Consider the following 13,762-nt stretch of genomic DNA (forward strand, 5'->3'; position numbering starts at 1 on the left):
CAAAGAGACAACAACCCGACTATAGTGCAGACAACAGCCGAAGGCCACCAATGGGTCTTCAATGCAGCGAGAAACTCCCGCACCCGAAGGCGTCCTTCAGCTGGCCCCTAAACAAATATGTATACTAGTTCAGTGATAATGAACGTCATACTAAACTCCAAATTATACACAGGAAACTAAAATTAAAAATGATACAAGACTAACAAAGGCCAGAGGCTCCTGACTTCGGACAGGCGCAAAAATGTTAAATAAAGTATTTAAATGAAGTCTTCATCAACTTTTTCATTAAAAATTTCTAAATTTCATTTCTCTTGTGTTATTCTCCGTAATACATGCAAATATCGAGGAGCGCCCCATGCATGTAGTTTCAGATCAAAAGTATCACTTTTTATCGCCGTGATTGAAATTACCATATAGTCTTATTTATAAAGATGCATTGGCATTTATACAAACAAATCTATGAAACGGGGGTAAATAAATGAAACATAACCCGTATAGTTTAATAAAATCTCCGCCTACTTTCTCTCTTTTGTGTCATAAAATGTATGACAACGGTCTATTTACAAAACCCAGGATCCGCCCCTAATGATGTCTCAAATAAGGATAGGCATATAAAACACACCATGTAATACATTTATCTTAAAGAATAATATTTTCTTTCCTGTGAACAAATATCAAAAGAATACATTTTATTTTTTATGACTAAAGGCAGACAAACCATTTGTTGTCGGTTCATTTTCTTGTATTTCTATGTTTTCACTACTCTGTTGATCGTCATCTTCGTCATCATCTAAAAAGAAGGGTTTGCATTTAAAATACACATTTTAATACCATATTTACTCATACAGCAGTCAAACAAATATAGAATACCATTACATTTTCTTAAAATATATAATGTACAGGGCTTAGAAATAGGTAGAATGCGATCGTTAGAGAAGCACATCTTGCTTTGGGCCAACTTTGAAGATCAAATAAAATGTATGTATGGTTGTTTTTATACTAAAATTCATAAAACTTTTCCAAATGAAATATTTTAGGTAGAAATCGTCAATTTTGAATTCGAAGAAAACTCTATAGATGCTTACATCTACGTCATTTTGTGTCTATTGGATAGTTGTCTCATTTGCAATCATACCACATCTTCAAATTTTGCATTATCAACGTCCCAGTACAAGGCTTCATTGGGTCAGTGATTGTATAAAGCCAACATTAATCATCCTGTTCTCTTTTCCTCTATTGTGACATCACTGAGTGTGACTTACCACGAATATGTGCTGACCATGAGCAATCTGACGGATGCCACTAGTGGATCAATTTTTTTTTACCCTTAAGGAGCACCTGAGATCAACCCAAATTTGTATTACATTGTAATTTTTTTTTTTGGGGGGGGGGGAGGGAGGTGGTATGGTGTTTATGCTGTTCAGTTTCCAGTTTTCTACGTTACAATGTTTTGTGTACTTTTTATCTTCTTGTTTTTTTTTGCAATGTCGTTGTCAGTTTCCCCTTGACTTGTGAGTTACCCATTGATATCTTTTATCCCTTTTTTTATATAAAAACGGTCAATGCATTTTGACTGCACAAATAGCTCAATTGCAGTATAAAACAATGCTACTTCACCACTTTATGTATTTTTTCAAAAATAGGGTAATCACTTTTTTGTAAAAGCAGTGTGTTTTTTGTCTTTTTAGGAAATTATTATCAGCAATTTTATAAATGATGTATGAGCTAGTCATGGTACTCATTTTGCCAATAATAAGTCCTCTATTGAAAAAAATGTTATCATATATACCTGATTGTACCTCAGGCTTTTCTTCTGCGATTACTGTAATAAAAAAAGAAGGTACATATGTTAGAGTCGTAATGTTTCTCATTTAAATCTGTTACAGAATTAAATCAATTCATATGATTTTATAAATTGCATTTATAACAAAATAAGAAATTCGTGTAACAATAGTTTTGATGAGGCTAGATATGAGGTACAAAGTACCTAAACAATATCTCTAATGTCCCTAAACGTATCTGGTTTCATTAGAAAACGGCAGATTATTGAAAATATTTCATGTAAGAGAATGATACAGTTATGCTAAATTAGTTTTATTGATGTATTTTCACTTTAGTCAAGTATGACTAAGAAATCTTGTCAATGGAGCTCAACTGATTTTTCATAACAAGACTGAATAACAGACTTAGTCACTATACTGTCTTGTGATGATATGAAGAACAATATGCATTGTGTTTTATCTGGCAAATATAATGTTCTGACCGTCTCTATTCTGACAAAAATTTAGATTTTTTAGGACATTGACCCCTGCAAGGAATTCAAGTTAATACATGTAACTCTCCCAAGTTCCATGAAAGGAAAACAAAAGAAGCATTACAACATATTTACCAAATTGTTCGCTTGCCCCCAACTTTACATTATAAATATGATTATAAAAAGGAGTTCCGGTTTATACGTCAATGATTGATTGATTGGTGTTTGACAACACTTTCAACACTATTGTGCTATTTCGTGGTTAATGGTGGAGGAAGCCGGAGTGTCCGGAAAGAACCACCGACCTTCAGTAGGAAAACTAACAATCCTAGTCAATTAAAATTGGAGTCAAGTGCACCTGCCCCGTGCGGGATTCGAACTCACAACCTCAGTGTTGATTGGCTAGTGATACAGTTGTTCGACTTCTTAGACCACTCGGCCACCGAGGCCCTTATACGTCAATGAAATGTACGCCATAATAGAGTTGACTCGATCGTATATGGTCAAAGTCAAAACCAAATCTTGTATAGAACAATTGATAAGACGTATAACTTTATTTGGCCAAAGCTAAACCCTTAAACATTGTATAGCTAGATAAAAAAGTATACGTAGTACACCATTGTCCATAACCCAGAGAGAAAAATTCTACTGCATCAAGAGGATTCGAGACAGCTAAACACCGTTTTCAACACCAGTGTCAAATTATATTTGATTAGCGCTTCGAAAAAAAAAATGAAACATAGAAGGGGAATTGTCATACAAGAAACATGCACATGAAAAATTTCATGACATTGATAAAACCGCAAATAAATTACCTTGTTTTTCTGGAATTTTTACATTCATTTTCAAAAACTTTCTACAACACTTGCAACATGTGGTTTGGGTACAGTCGCCGAAGTGCACCAGATTGACTTTGAATTTACAGTTGGTATTCTTTTGGCACTTCATCCGCTTCTTTTTCTTGAAATATTTCCAGCTCTCCCTTTGGTTGTTCGTCACTTTCGTTAACTCCGATGTTGAAAAAGCGGGAATTATTTCTATTACTTTGAAGTGTTATACATTTTGTGTCCTCGTCTGCCATGTCTGTCAAGTTTCCATTAAGTCTGAACTATATACATATATAGAAAAAAAGGCAAAGTTTCAGATACGAAAGTCTTCTATCTGAGTAAAGTTCAAAATCATCTTAATTTCTCGAACCAATTTAAATACCCAGAAAGTTGGTATAAATTATAGTAAGTTTAAAAAAATACGGTAAGTGGATGGGTAAATGCCAATATTTCGGGTTTCAATTTTGGTATAGTAAATAGCATGTTTTTTTCCAAAAGTTATGTAAAAATACAAGTTCTGTTCTGTATGATAGTTGTCTTATTAGCAAGCATACTATACTCCTTACCCTATATCCCTATACAAAGTAAATTTTTATACTAAAGAATAGATGATAAACCTCATTGGCGGATCAAGGTTGCGTACAGGGCTTACGTCCCCTTTTTAATCATCAACAAAAGTCTCATGATTTATACGATTTTTTTAGCATAAAATCGTCCAAAATTTTGTCAGTATATATTCTTTGTCCTCGAATTACAAACCCCCTTTTACAATATCCTGGATCTGCTCCTAAATCTGACATACTTCATAAGAAATAATTTGATTAATCATGTAGTAATGTATAAGTAAATACAATTGTGTTTCTACTGATGACTAGAAAATCTTACATTGAAACTCTGACCGATTTGTGCATGGTAAACGTCACTTTTCTGCAATGTAGAACAATCATAGCCATTGCTTGTCCAGTGTTCGATTCTTTGATCTAACTGTCTCATCCCAGCGCGACGAGTTCAGATGACTTGCTGTTTATTCATTTAGTCAGAAGGGAAAATACAACACGTTTCTTCCTGTAAATAGAACGAAAAGAGCGTATGTTTGATAGGCATTTTTTCCCGTTTGAAATCACTTTTTGTAGCTTTATATATTTTGTTGCAAAATAATTATTTTTTATTTTATTTCCAGGTGACTAATTTTTACCACGAATAGAAAACTAAAATAATAGAACAGGCCAGTTTGATTTGTCGGTCAGACTGACTTGGCGGCAACGTTTGTAAATCTAGGAATATCATTACAACCATAAGCAAAAAAACACCACCAAAAACAACAAAAACATCAAGTCAAGTCCACTTACAATGAAAAATGGTTGACATAAAAGAATGCTGACTTATCGTCTGGATTAATCGTTGCATCTCTAATTTCCCAGTCTAATTCTGAGTCCTCTGGTTGGTCAGTTGTTGAGGTCAACACGACGATATCGTCTGACACGGCCTCCATATCATGTATTGGTATGACTACACGTATTGGTTCCTTTGGTTGTTGTCCATTGTTTACTGTCAGTTCTAAGACGCTAGTCAGTAATATAGCTGTGCCGTTGTCTTCTTCTTTATTGATTTCTTTAGTTTCTACAATCTAAGAAAAAAATTACAAAAATATGTTCAAATATGGTGTATACTCTGCAGCCAGGCCTCGACACATATTGGCACCTGTATAACTTGTCGTAATTCATTTCTCGGTACAGTACCAAATGAAACCTCTGGCAAAAATTCTCACGGAATATGATATGTCATCTTTATGTAATCACTAGAGTAAAGTAAAGTCAACACAAATTCAAGCTTGTTTAATATCAACATTATATGATTTTATATCTTCATTCAATAAAGGATAGACTACTTCGTTTTTTATTTATGTCAGAGAAATGAGAGGCGAAAGATACCAAAGGGACATGCAAACTCATAAGTCGAAAACAAACTGACAACGCCATGGCAATTCAAGAAAAAGACCAAAAGACAAACAACAGTATACAAAACACAACATAGAAAACTAAAGACTGAGCAACACGAACCCTACCAAAAACTGGGTTGATCTCAGGTGCTCCGAAAGGTGTAAGCAGATTCAAATCATAAATTTAATTGATCTATGACAATATGTTCCTCTTGTTATTGTTTCAAAGCTTACATTTACTGCCATTTCACTAGGTTGCTCAAAAGTCCCTTGCGGTATATTGATTTCTGCGTCAGGTTCCATCTGCGGAATAATCGTTGTTGCTTGTTCATTTGATATAGCGAATATTTCTGGCGTAGATTGCTTTACAATAGCAAATCTGGACAGCTTCCTTTCTTCTAATGGAACACTAGTACCTCTGTGAACTGAAATATGTGTTTTATAATATATTCTTGATATCCATATCAAAGAGGTGAACATATTAGTCAAAGCTTGTTAATCTTATTATGAAAAGTAGGAAATATTGTATAATTGCAAATGATACAACTATTCACCAAGGCCGAAGGAGATTAAATTTTTTTCTTCTATCGATCAAAACTCATTTTTTTACTACTAGTAAACGAAAGAAAATAATGAATATAAAGATAACTTCCTTTTAAAAATAAATATAAGCTTGATGAGACCATAAAAAATGTGTAATTGTAATATATCTTGAATTGTCGAACATTTTAACTGTTAACTTTCTGAACACTTGTCTATATATTTGCTTCTACATTTATGAGGGTCTGGATTTGGTTTACAGAATGTAGAAATAATGGGCCAAATCTAAAGAAAATGGGGGAAAAAAAAGAAAAGAGAAAAATAGGGCAAAAAATAAAGAGTAGAGAAAAATTACCTATCTTTTTTTTAAATACAGAAATGAAGTACCCCCTCCCCCCCCCCCCCTCCCATCATCCAGACCCTCATTTATGATGAAGCAGCTGTTGAGGGATATTTGAAAGAATCACTGACTATGATTTATTGTACATACGTCATCTTCTACTACGCTCTCCTCGGCAAGATGTCTATAGACGTTTGTAACAGAAACAGGCTTTCCTTCAAGAGTAATGGCAAACAACTTTTCACTACACTGAGTTACACCTGGCACTGTAAATTTCAGTTTCAAACTTTGGCTCGAACAATCCCAAATGCAAAGTTCGTATGTTTCTTGTTCGTCTGTTAATTTACTCCGAATGTCAGAATATTCTGTCTGCATTTTACTGCAATAAAAGTAAAACGGCGAAGACGTATCGCATTTCAGTACTTCCACTCCAATATTCTCAAGTTTGTTTCCATCTTTAGGTGAAACATACAAAACTGTCTGTAGAATTGAACTGAAACAAATGTTAATTGATCAGTGTTAAAATGCCTATGTTTATTTTCATCACTATTTACGATGCAATATAGCTGTGAACCCTAATAAATTCATGATTTTACAGTTACTACACTAATGTTCGTCGGTGGCTCCCCGGCTTCCTCCGCCAATAAAAACTGACAGCCACGAAATAACCATTAGTGCTTAAAGTGGCGTTTAACACCAACCAATTAATCAAGCAATCAATGCAAGTATATCTAAGAAGAGCTTTGATAGGCTTTAAAAAAAAGGCTATACTTATCTAGCTTCAGAAACTAAAAATGCACTGAACACTGGAAGAATATGAACTACCAAGCTTTTATTGTTATTCTTCATCTCAAAGTCACAGTGAGGGTTCAACATTAATCAAATGCTCGCCTCTCACTGCAAGTGACGGATTATAATTATTGACCCAACCAGTAAAAATCAACCGTGGTCAAGGGAGAAGTACAATTTGTACCATTTGATTTTGTAAAAACAGTCAAATGTCCAGATAGTCACAATTTTAGTTTTAGGCAGTCACTTTTGGTTGCTAGTTTTAACAAAAAGCATGTATTTTTTTTAAACAGAACTGTCCATTTATTTTATACCGCGCAGGCGCTAAAGATCATCAGATAGGGCAACAAATAATAAGTATCGCAAATGTTGAATGAAGTCATCCTAACAAAATCCTTTGTGTTGCGGTATTTGTGTTAATATCTTATTTCATAATAAACATACCCATATTTATAACCTGGCATTCGACTATGTTGGCTAACAAGCAATTCTAATATCTGATTTTCTTTTTGGTCTAGTTCTTTCATTGTCCAAGACTACAAGGTGACAGACATGTAAGCAAAGAAAAGCAACACTTATTATTTATTTGTTGATATTGGGCTTTGAACTAGCTTTCAGTAATTTCGAGTACTCTTGGGTCGTTTTTTGCATATCTGGTTTTTTTTTCTGTTTGTTTTTTTAATTATTGCCAATCCTTTCTAACTGATTTTTTACAGTTTATCTCATCAAACTCTGTACGTGCCTGTCCAAAGTTTGACTTTTGTTCATTGTTGAAGGCCATATGTAATTTGTAGTCGTTTACATCCTCTTCCTTTTGGTATCTTGTGGATAATTGTTTCATTGTCATTCATACAACATCTTCTTATTTTTGTAATACAACTTTTCTAGAATTAAATCCCAGTTTCAAATTAATGGTTAAAATTATGAAAGACTAATTGTTTGTCAAATTCCTTTATCTACCAAAAAGATTTCAGACACGAATAGTATAACAGATTAACCAAGTGCTAATTACAGCAGACATTTATTTCTTTCAAATGGACGAGCATAAACCTTTTTTTATCAGGACGAAAGATGCTTAATGTGCACTATTGATATTGTCATAATATATGAGAGTCTAGATGGGGGTCTTTCATTTTTTATTCTTTCAGTTTTTAGCCCTTTTTCTCTATTCTTTATTTATTTTGCCCATAATTCTCTATTCTTTGTATTTAGCTCCCCAATCTGATTAAAAACCGATGTTCTGATACGCTACCCTTCCTCTTTGGGTGGAGTGTATGGTAGCGAAAACTAACAGCTGAGTTTAATGAGATTGCAGTATTATCTATTCTTTATTTTGTTTGCCTATTTTTCACTATTCTTTGTTTTCCCCCTTTTATTCTGCATTTTTTGCCCATTATTCTCTATTATGTAAATCCTATCCAGATCCACAATACATCGCTTGTAGTCAAATTCTGTCTCATGCGAACTCTAAACTGATGTTGCTGAGATTTTTTAGTCAAACAATACATGTATTTATTAACAGGTGCCCTATAGATCAAGCTTTATCCTTACCCAGTCCTGTAATGACGGTTCAGCACCAAACAAACAGATTAGCTTGACCATCTCAATATTTCTAGATTTTACGGCTACTTCCAGTGGTGTCTGGCCATGCTGTATGAGAGGGAATATTCCGTTTTAGTTAAAATAAATATGTTGGGTTGTTCTTATAGGAAATACATTTTTGTTATACTTGTTCGATTACATTCTTGTTATACTTGTTGGATTACATTTTTGTTATACTTGTTCGATTACTTTTTTGCTACACTTGTTTGATTACATGTTTGTTATACTAGTTCAATTACATTTTTGTTATACTTATTCGATTACATTTTTGTCTCACCTAGACTTAGGTATTGCTATCCGGCGGCGGTGGCGGCGGCGACGGCGTAAACTATTAGTATCAAGCTTATATCTCAGAAGGTAGAAAACCTGGATGCTTCATATCTTGTATGCAGATACCTTATGTTACGAAGTTTCCGTTTGTCATATGTTCATTGTCCTTGACCTCATTTTCATGGTTCATCGACTGCTTGAAAAAAAAAAGTTTTTTTGTCATGTGAATTTCTCACTTATTATGATTAATAGGATAACTATTTTTGGTAAATGGGTTCTTTGCAATGTCTACATAGATATAAGAAGCTGTGGTATGAGTGCCAATGAGACAACTCTCCATGCATCCAAGTCACAATTTGTAAAAGTAAACCATTATAGATCAAAGTACGGCCTTCAACACGGAGCATTGGCTCACACCGAACAGCAAGCTATAAAACCATTCAAACAGGAAAACCAACGGTCTAATCTATATAAAAACGAGAAACGAGAAAAACTTATGAACCACATCAACAAACAACAACCACTGAACATCAGGTTCCTGACTTAGGACAGGTGCAAACAAATGCAGCGCTTTTAAACGTTTTAATATGCGCCAACCATGTCCACCATGTGGACCACATGTCCACCAGACAGGGTTCACCTGACCTCGACCTAATTTCTTGGATCAGTGATCAAGGTTAAAGTTACATGATTATGTCCGTTTCTCAAATAATATAAGCAGTAGGTCAACAATATGGTGTGTATGCAATGATTGTAATGGGTACATATCAGTCTGGTAGGTTTCATCTGACCTTGACCTCATTTTCATGGTTCATTGGTCAATATTAATTTTTTTTGTGTTTTGATCTGTTTTTCAAATACTAATAGTAATAGGTCAGCTATATTTGGTGTATGGAATATCTGTAAGGTGTACATGTCTGTATTGCAGGCATAATCTGACCTTTATTTTAATGGTTCATTGGTCAATGTTAAGTTTTTGTGTTTTGGTCTGTTTTTATATTACCATAAGCAATAGGTCAACTATATTTGGTGTTTAAAAATTGTAAGGTGTATATGTCTGTTTTGACAGGATTTATCTGACCTTGACCCCATTCTCATAGATCTTTAAAAATGTTAAGTTTATGTGATACTTTTGGTAAAACCTTTATCTTTAAGACTTTAAACATAAAAAACAGGCGAGTCATTTCAGCGTGTACACTCTTGTTGTTATAAATGTTCGATTACACTTTTGCTACACTTGTTCGATTACATTTTTGTTATACTTGTTCGATTACACTTTCGCTACACTTGTTCAATTACATTTTTGTTATACTTGTTCGATTTACTCATATGGATCATTCATCTGAGTTTGAACAGGAACAACTATTCGATTTTTTAAAAGATATGTTAAATACATTTTTTTGAATTTGGTATTTTGCAATGTTTAATTAGAAGTATCAATTGATTGGACGATTTTTTTTTGCACTGGAGAATAAGGTACACTCATCTAAATATTCATTACCAACCTTGTCATATTTTGACATATTTGCACCAAGTGTTACAAGAGAAACAGCACATAGAATATGTCCTCGTCTAGAACATTTATGCAGTGGGGTCGTAAATCGTAATAACAGCATAGCACTTTATAAAATAACATCAGAAGATACCGCGAACGAAAGCTGGATCAAATCGAACTGACAACATAAAGCTAGAGATTACTTATGTCACGTACATCACTACCGAATGTTGATCCAATTTCTAAATAAATGTAGTTGCATGTGGCATACCAGACTATGCCAAATAGTCGGGTATGCCACATGCAAGTTCGATTTGATCCAGCTTTCGTTCGCAGTATCTTCTGATGTTTTTTATAAAGTGCTATGCTGTTATTACGATTAATTTTCAACTGATAGTCGATTTTAACACTCATTCTTTTACACGAACTACGTACAATGAAGGAGATAAACAACAAAAAATGGATAAAGTTTTTATGAAATGTTTAATATGCAATTACCTCATCTTTAAAATTTAAGTCTACTTCTTCTTCTAATAAGGAATTCGCTTGTTTCCGCTCTTTGTTTTTAGACAACCAAATTAGCTTTAGTCCACGTGTTCGCTAAAATAAGATTGAAATATTTAGATGATATCCAGCAAGGAGGAGATACATGTAACCAAATATATTAAATTTACAAATTTAGATATTCATTAGCTTGATTTATTTCAATATCTATCGTTTATAATATGGTTGGTATAATTTTTATCATACTATCTACTTAATATATTAGTGCACTGTGTAAATAATTGCCTGTAATTCTGTACCTCCTCAGTCAAGATTGAAGAAAATAATACATGTTGATTTTGTTTTTATTTTTAATTTTATATAATTATCAAATATCTAATTATCTATTGTAATGAAAACTGTTTGTTATGCTTTGTGTGTGTGGCTTGAAACAATTCATATTTTGGATTTAAATTCTTTTGACTTTGACTTTAAGTAAATTACGACGAAACCCCTTTTTTATTTGACAAATGTTACCGAAAACGATATAAGAACATTTTTTTTTACATATATACACTTTAAATGTGTTTTCTTATGAATGCTTATTCTGTTTGGGAAAGTTCCATGCATGCTCACACCTTAGATTTGTATAACGTTCCAATTTCCGTTCCTGTTTGATAGTAAAAAAATCGTGCATTTTGATGAAACTTCTTTTAGACACATGTAAATCCATTTATCCATCATCGGCTTATGATACCGAAGATAAAACTGCATTGGCGAATGTTCTATTTTTTGAAAACATAGTTCCACATATCTTCGTAAGTTTTGAAACTGTGTTACCATTAGAAAAAAGTCTTTGTCATGAAATCAGGATTACCGTATTTACAGAAGTCATTGATATTTATTGTACTCGGAATTGTCAATGTAATTTGAATGTTGTACACTTTTGGTGTTCGTTGACTACCACTGAACATACTTTGGGTTTCTGTTTTAATATATATATAAAACATATTATTAATTTAACACTTACAGCCAATTCTGCTAACTTGTCATCTTCAATATCCGCCATGTTTCATTGTTGCCATCTGTTTATGGAGTTAAATTTAAGTGCACCTTTCATTGAATTATTGAAATTAACAATATCAATTCGAATAAGTTGCTCGCTAACGCTCTTTACCTGCTAAGAAAAATGTAGATATGAGTAGTCCTGAATGTGTGTCAAAATTGTTTGAGCTAAAATTCTTTAAAATATATCCGTCTCTTTAACATAAAGTAGCACTGCAAATTTGATGAATTTAGAAAAAAGTAAAAATAAAAGTGTTAACTTACAGTTGAAAGTGTTGCTTATTTTTTAAGTGTTATTAAATTTCTATCTAATCATTGATCGGAACCAAATTCTATCTATTACGCATTAATCAGAACCGTCATAATATTATGAAAGTATTAGTCCCGTTATATAATAATAGAACCTTTCCTGGTATTCAATTCACCCTTTCATTAGAAAATCATATAGCAAAAGTCAATGCTCTATTAAATTGCTTTGTTGCTTTCTATATGTCTTTCGCATGGAGATTGAATGACAACTATTTGTTTTATTGTAATCAGTAGTGTCTTGTGGCTGATTTAGTACGGTTACCAAAGTGTGAATACATTGTTAAATAAAATAAAAGGTTATGTGAGGTATGGGCCAAAAAGGCGTTTAAAGGTCAACAAACATTTAAAAAAAATCTTTTTTATGGTGAAAACAAACTTTTGCCAATATAAAATAAGGAGATGTGGTATGATTGCCAGTGAGACGACAGTGGTAAATACGATACTTATGGGTTAAATGTAATGTTTGGATAACACTGAAGCGCTTGTGTCTCGCACAAAAAACACATTTATCTGTGTCTGCTTTACAGATACTTCCCACAGAATTTAATGCCAGATTATTTCAGATTATTTACATTTTTGACATGTTCCTGGTTATATTAACACATGTAATCTTACAATGGAAGCCGTTTATATGAACCATCCGTCACGGGGTAAGATTGCTGCCGCACGTCTATGGGTCGATTAAAAACAACGTAGAATTTTTAAATTGCAAAATTGAATAAAACATACTGGTTTAAACCATCATTGTTTTAAGCTAATCATTACACACAACATTTCTTGAACAACATATGAAAATTGCAATCTTAATGATCGATGTCGAACTAGAAATTATATGATGGAGGTTTCCTCTCCGATGATATCACCAGCCCAGTATTCAGCACTTCTGTGTTAACACGAATTATCGTTGATATGGTCACAATTATAAATTTAAAACTGCTTACACACAGTGGTATCATACTTTAACTTTGTTTAAACCTGTTTATTTACTTTTGACCTAAATTATTTATCCCTTATAATTTTTATTAACTATGTATTTGCATTCAGGTATCACAGATCAAATTTATTCGTTCATTGTGTGTTAATTTACGTTTTTTGATTGAGTTAAGCCTTCCAATTGATATTTTACAGTGTGTCTTTCTATGTTGTGATGTTATACTATTGTTTCAGAAAAGGGAGAAGGTTTGGTACCATTAAAACGTTTAATCCCGCTGCAAATGTTTGCACCTGTCCTAAGTCAGGAATCTGATGTACAGTAGTTATCGTCTGTTTATGTAGTTCATACGTGTTTCCCGTTTCTCGTTTTTATATAGATTAGACCGTTGGTTTTCCCGTTTGAATGGTTTTACACTAGTAATTTTTGGGGCCCTTTATAGCTTGCTGTTCGGTGTGAGCCAATGCTCCGTGTTGAAGGCCGTACCTTGACCTATAATGGTTTACTTTTATAAATTGTTACTTGGATGGAGAGTTGTCTCATTGGCACTCATACCACATCTTCCTATATCTATTTACAAAACTTTGAGTTTTTCGAAATGCTAAGGATTTTCTACCCTAGGAATATATTACCTTAGCTGTATTTGGCAAAACCTTTAAGAATTTCGGGTCCTCATTGCTCTTCAACTTCTTACTTTGTTTGGCCCTTTCAACCTTTTTGATTATAGCGTCACTGATGAGTCTTTCACGGTAGTTGAACACATTTTTTGATAGGTGGCGTAATATTTTTTTCTATCCCGTTACAATTTTCAAAAGAAATGTTAAGCTATCTTAAGAAAGGGTCTCGCTCAAAGATTAAGCTTGTTTTTCGTGAACCTTTCTTTCTGTGTATTGATAGATTGTTTGTCAATGTTCAATG

At 33.3% G+C, this 13,762-nt stretch overlaps 3 long non-coding RNA genes across 4 annotated transcripts; all 3 read right to left on the bottom strand.

Annotated features, from left to right (window-relative positions):
• Nucleotides 1-629: 629 nt before the first annotated feature.
• On the bottom strand, nucleotides 630-5,439 carry LOC127730044 (uncharacterized). Its single transcript, XR_007994941.1, has 5 exons — nucleotides 5,255-5,439; nucleotides 4,431-4,708; nucleotides 3,070-3,362; nucleotides 1,790-1,822; nucleotides 630-790 (listed from the first exon to the last, which is right to left on the bottom strand). It is a non-coding gene; the product is annotated as an uncharacterized LOC127730044 (long non-coding RNA).
• A 786-nt stretch (nucleotides 5,440-6,225) lies between these two features.
• LOC127730047 (uncharacterized) lies at nucleotides 6,226-8,540 on the bottom strand. The gene is made up of 3 exons (XR_007994945.1): nucleotides 8,241-8,540; nucleotides 7,134-7,225; nucleotides 6,226-6,393 (listed from the first exon to the last, which is right to left on the bottom strand). It is a non-coding gene; the product is annotated as an uncharacterized LOC127730047 (long non-coding RNA).
• A 1,982-nt stretch (nucleotides 8,541-10,522) lies between these two features.
• Nucleotides 10,523-11,952, bottom strand: LOC127730045 (uncharacterized). 2 transcript variants are annotated; one of them, XR_007994943.1, is made up of 3 exons: nucleotides 11,869-11,952; nucleotides 11,570-11,719; nucleotides 10,523-10,656 (listed from the first exon to the last, which is right to left on the bottom strand). It is a non-coding gene; the product is annotated as an uncharacterized LOC127730045 (long non-coding RNA). The 2 variants fall into 2 exon arrangements; XR_007994942.1 differs by lacking the exon at nucleotides 11,869-11,952 and having other exon boundaries at nucleotides 11,570-11,851.
• Between the last annotated feature and the right edge of the window lie 1,810 nt (nucleotides 11,953-13,762).

Source organism: Mytilus californianus, unplaced genomic scaffold, assembly GCF_021869535.1.
Source record: "Mytilus californianus isolate M0D057914Y unplaced genomic scaffold, xbMytCali1.0.p SCAF_2, whole genome shotgun sequence".
Lineage (NCBI taxonomy): Eukaryota > Metazoa > Mollusca > Bivalvia > Mytilida > Mytilidae > Mytilus > Mytilus californianus.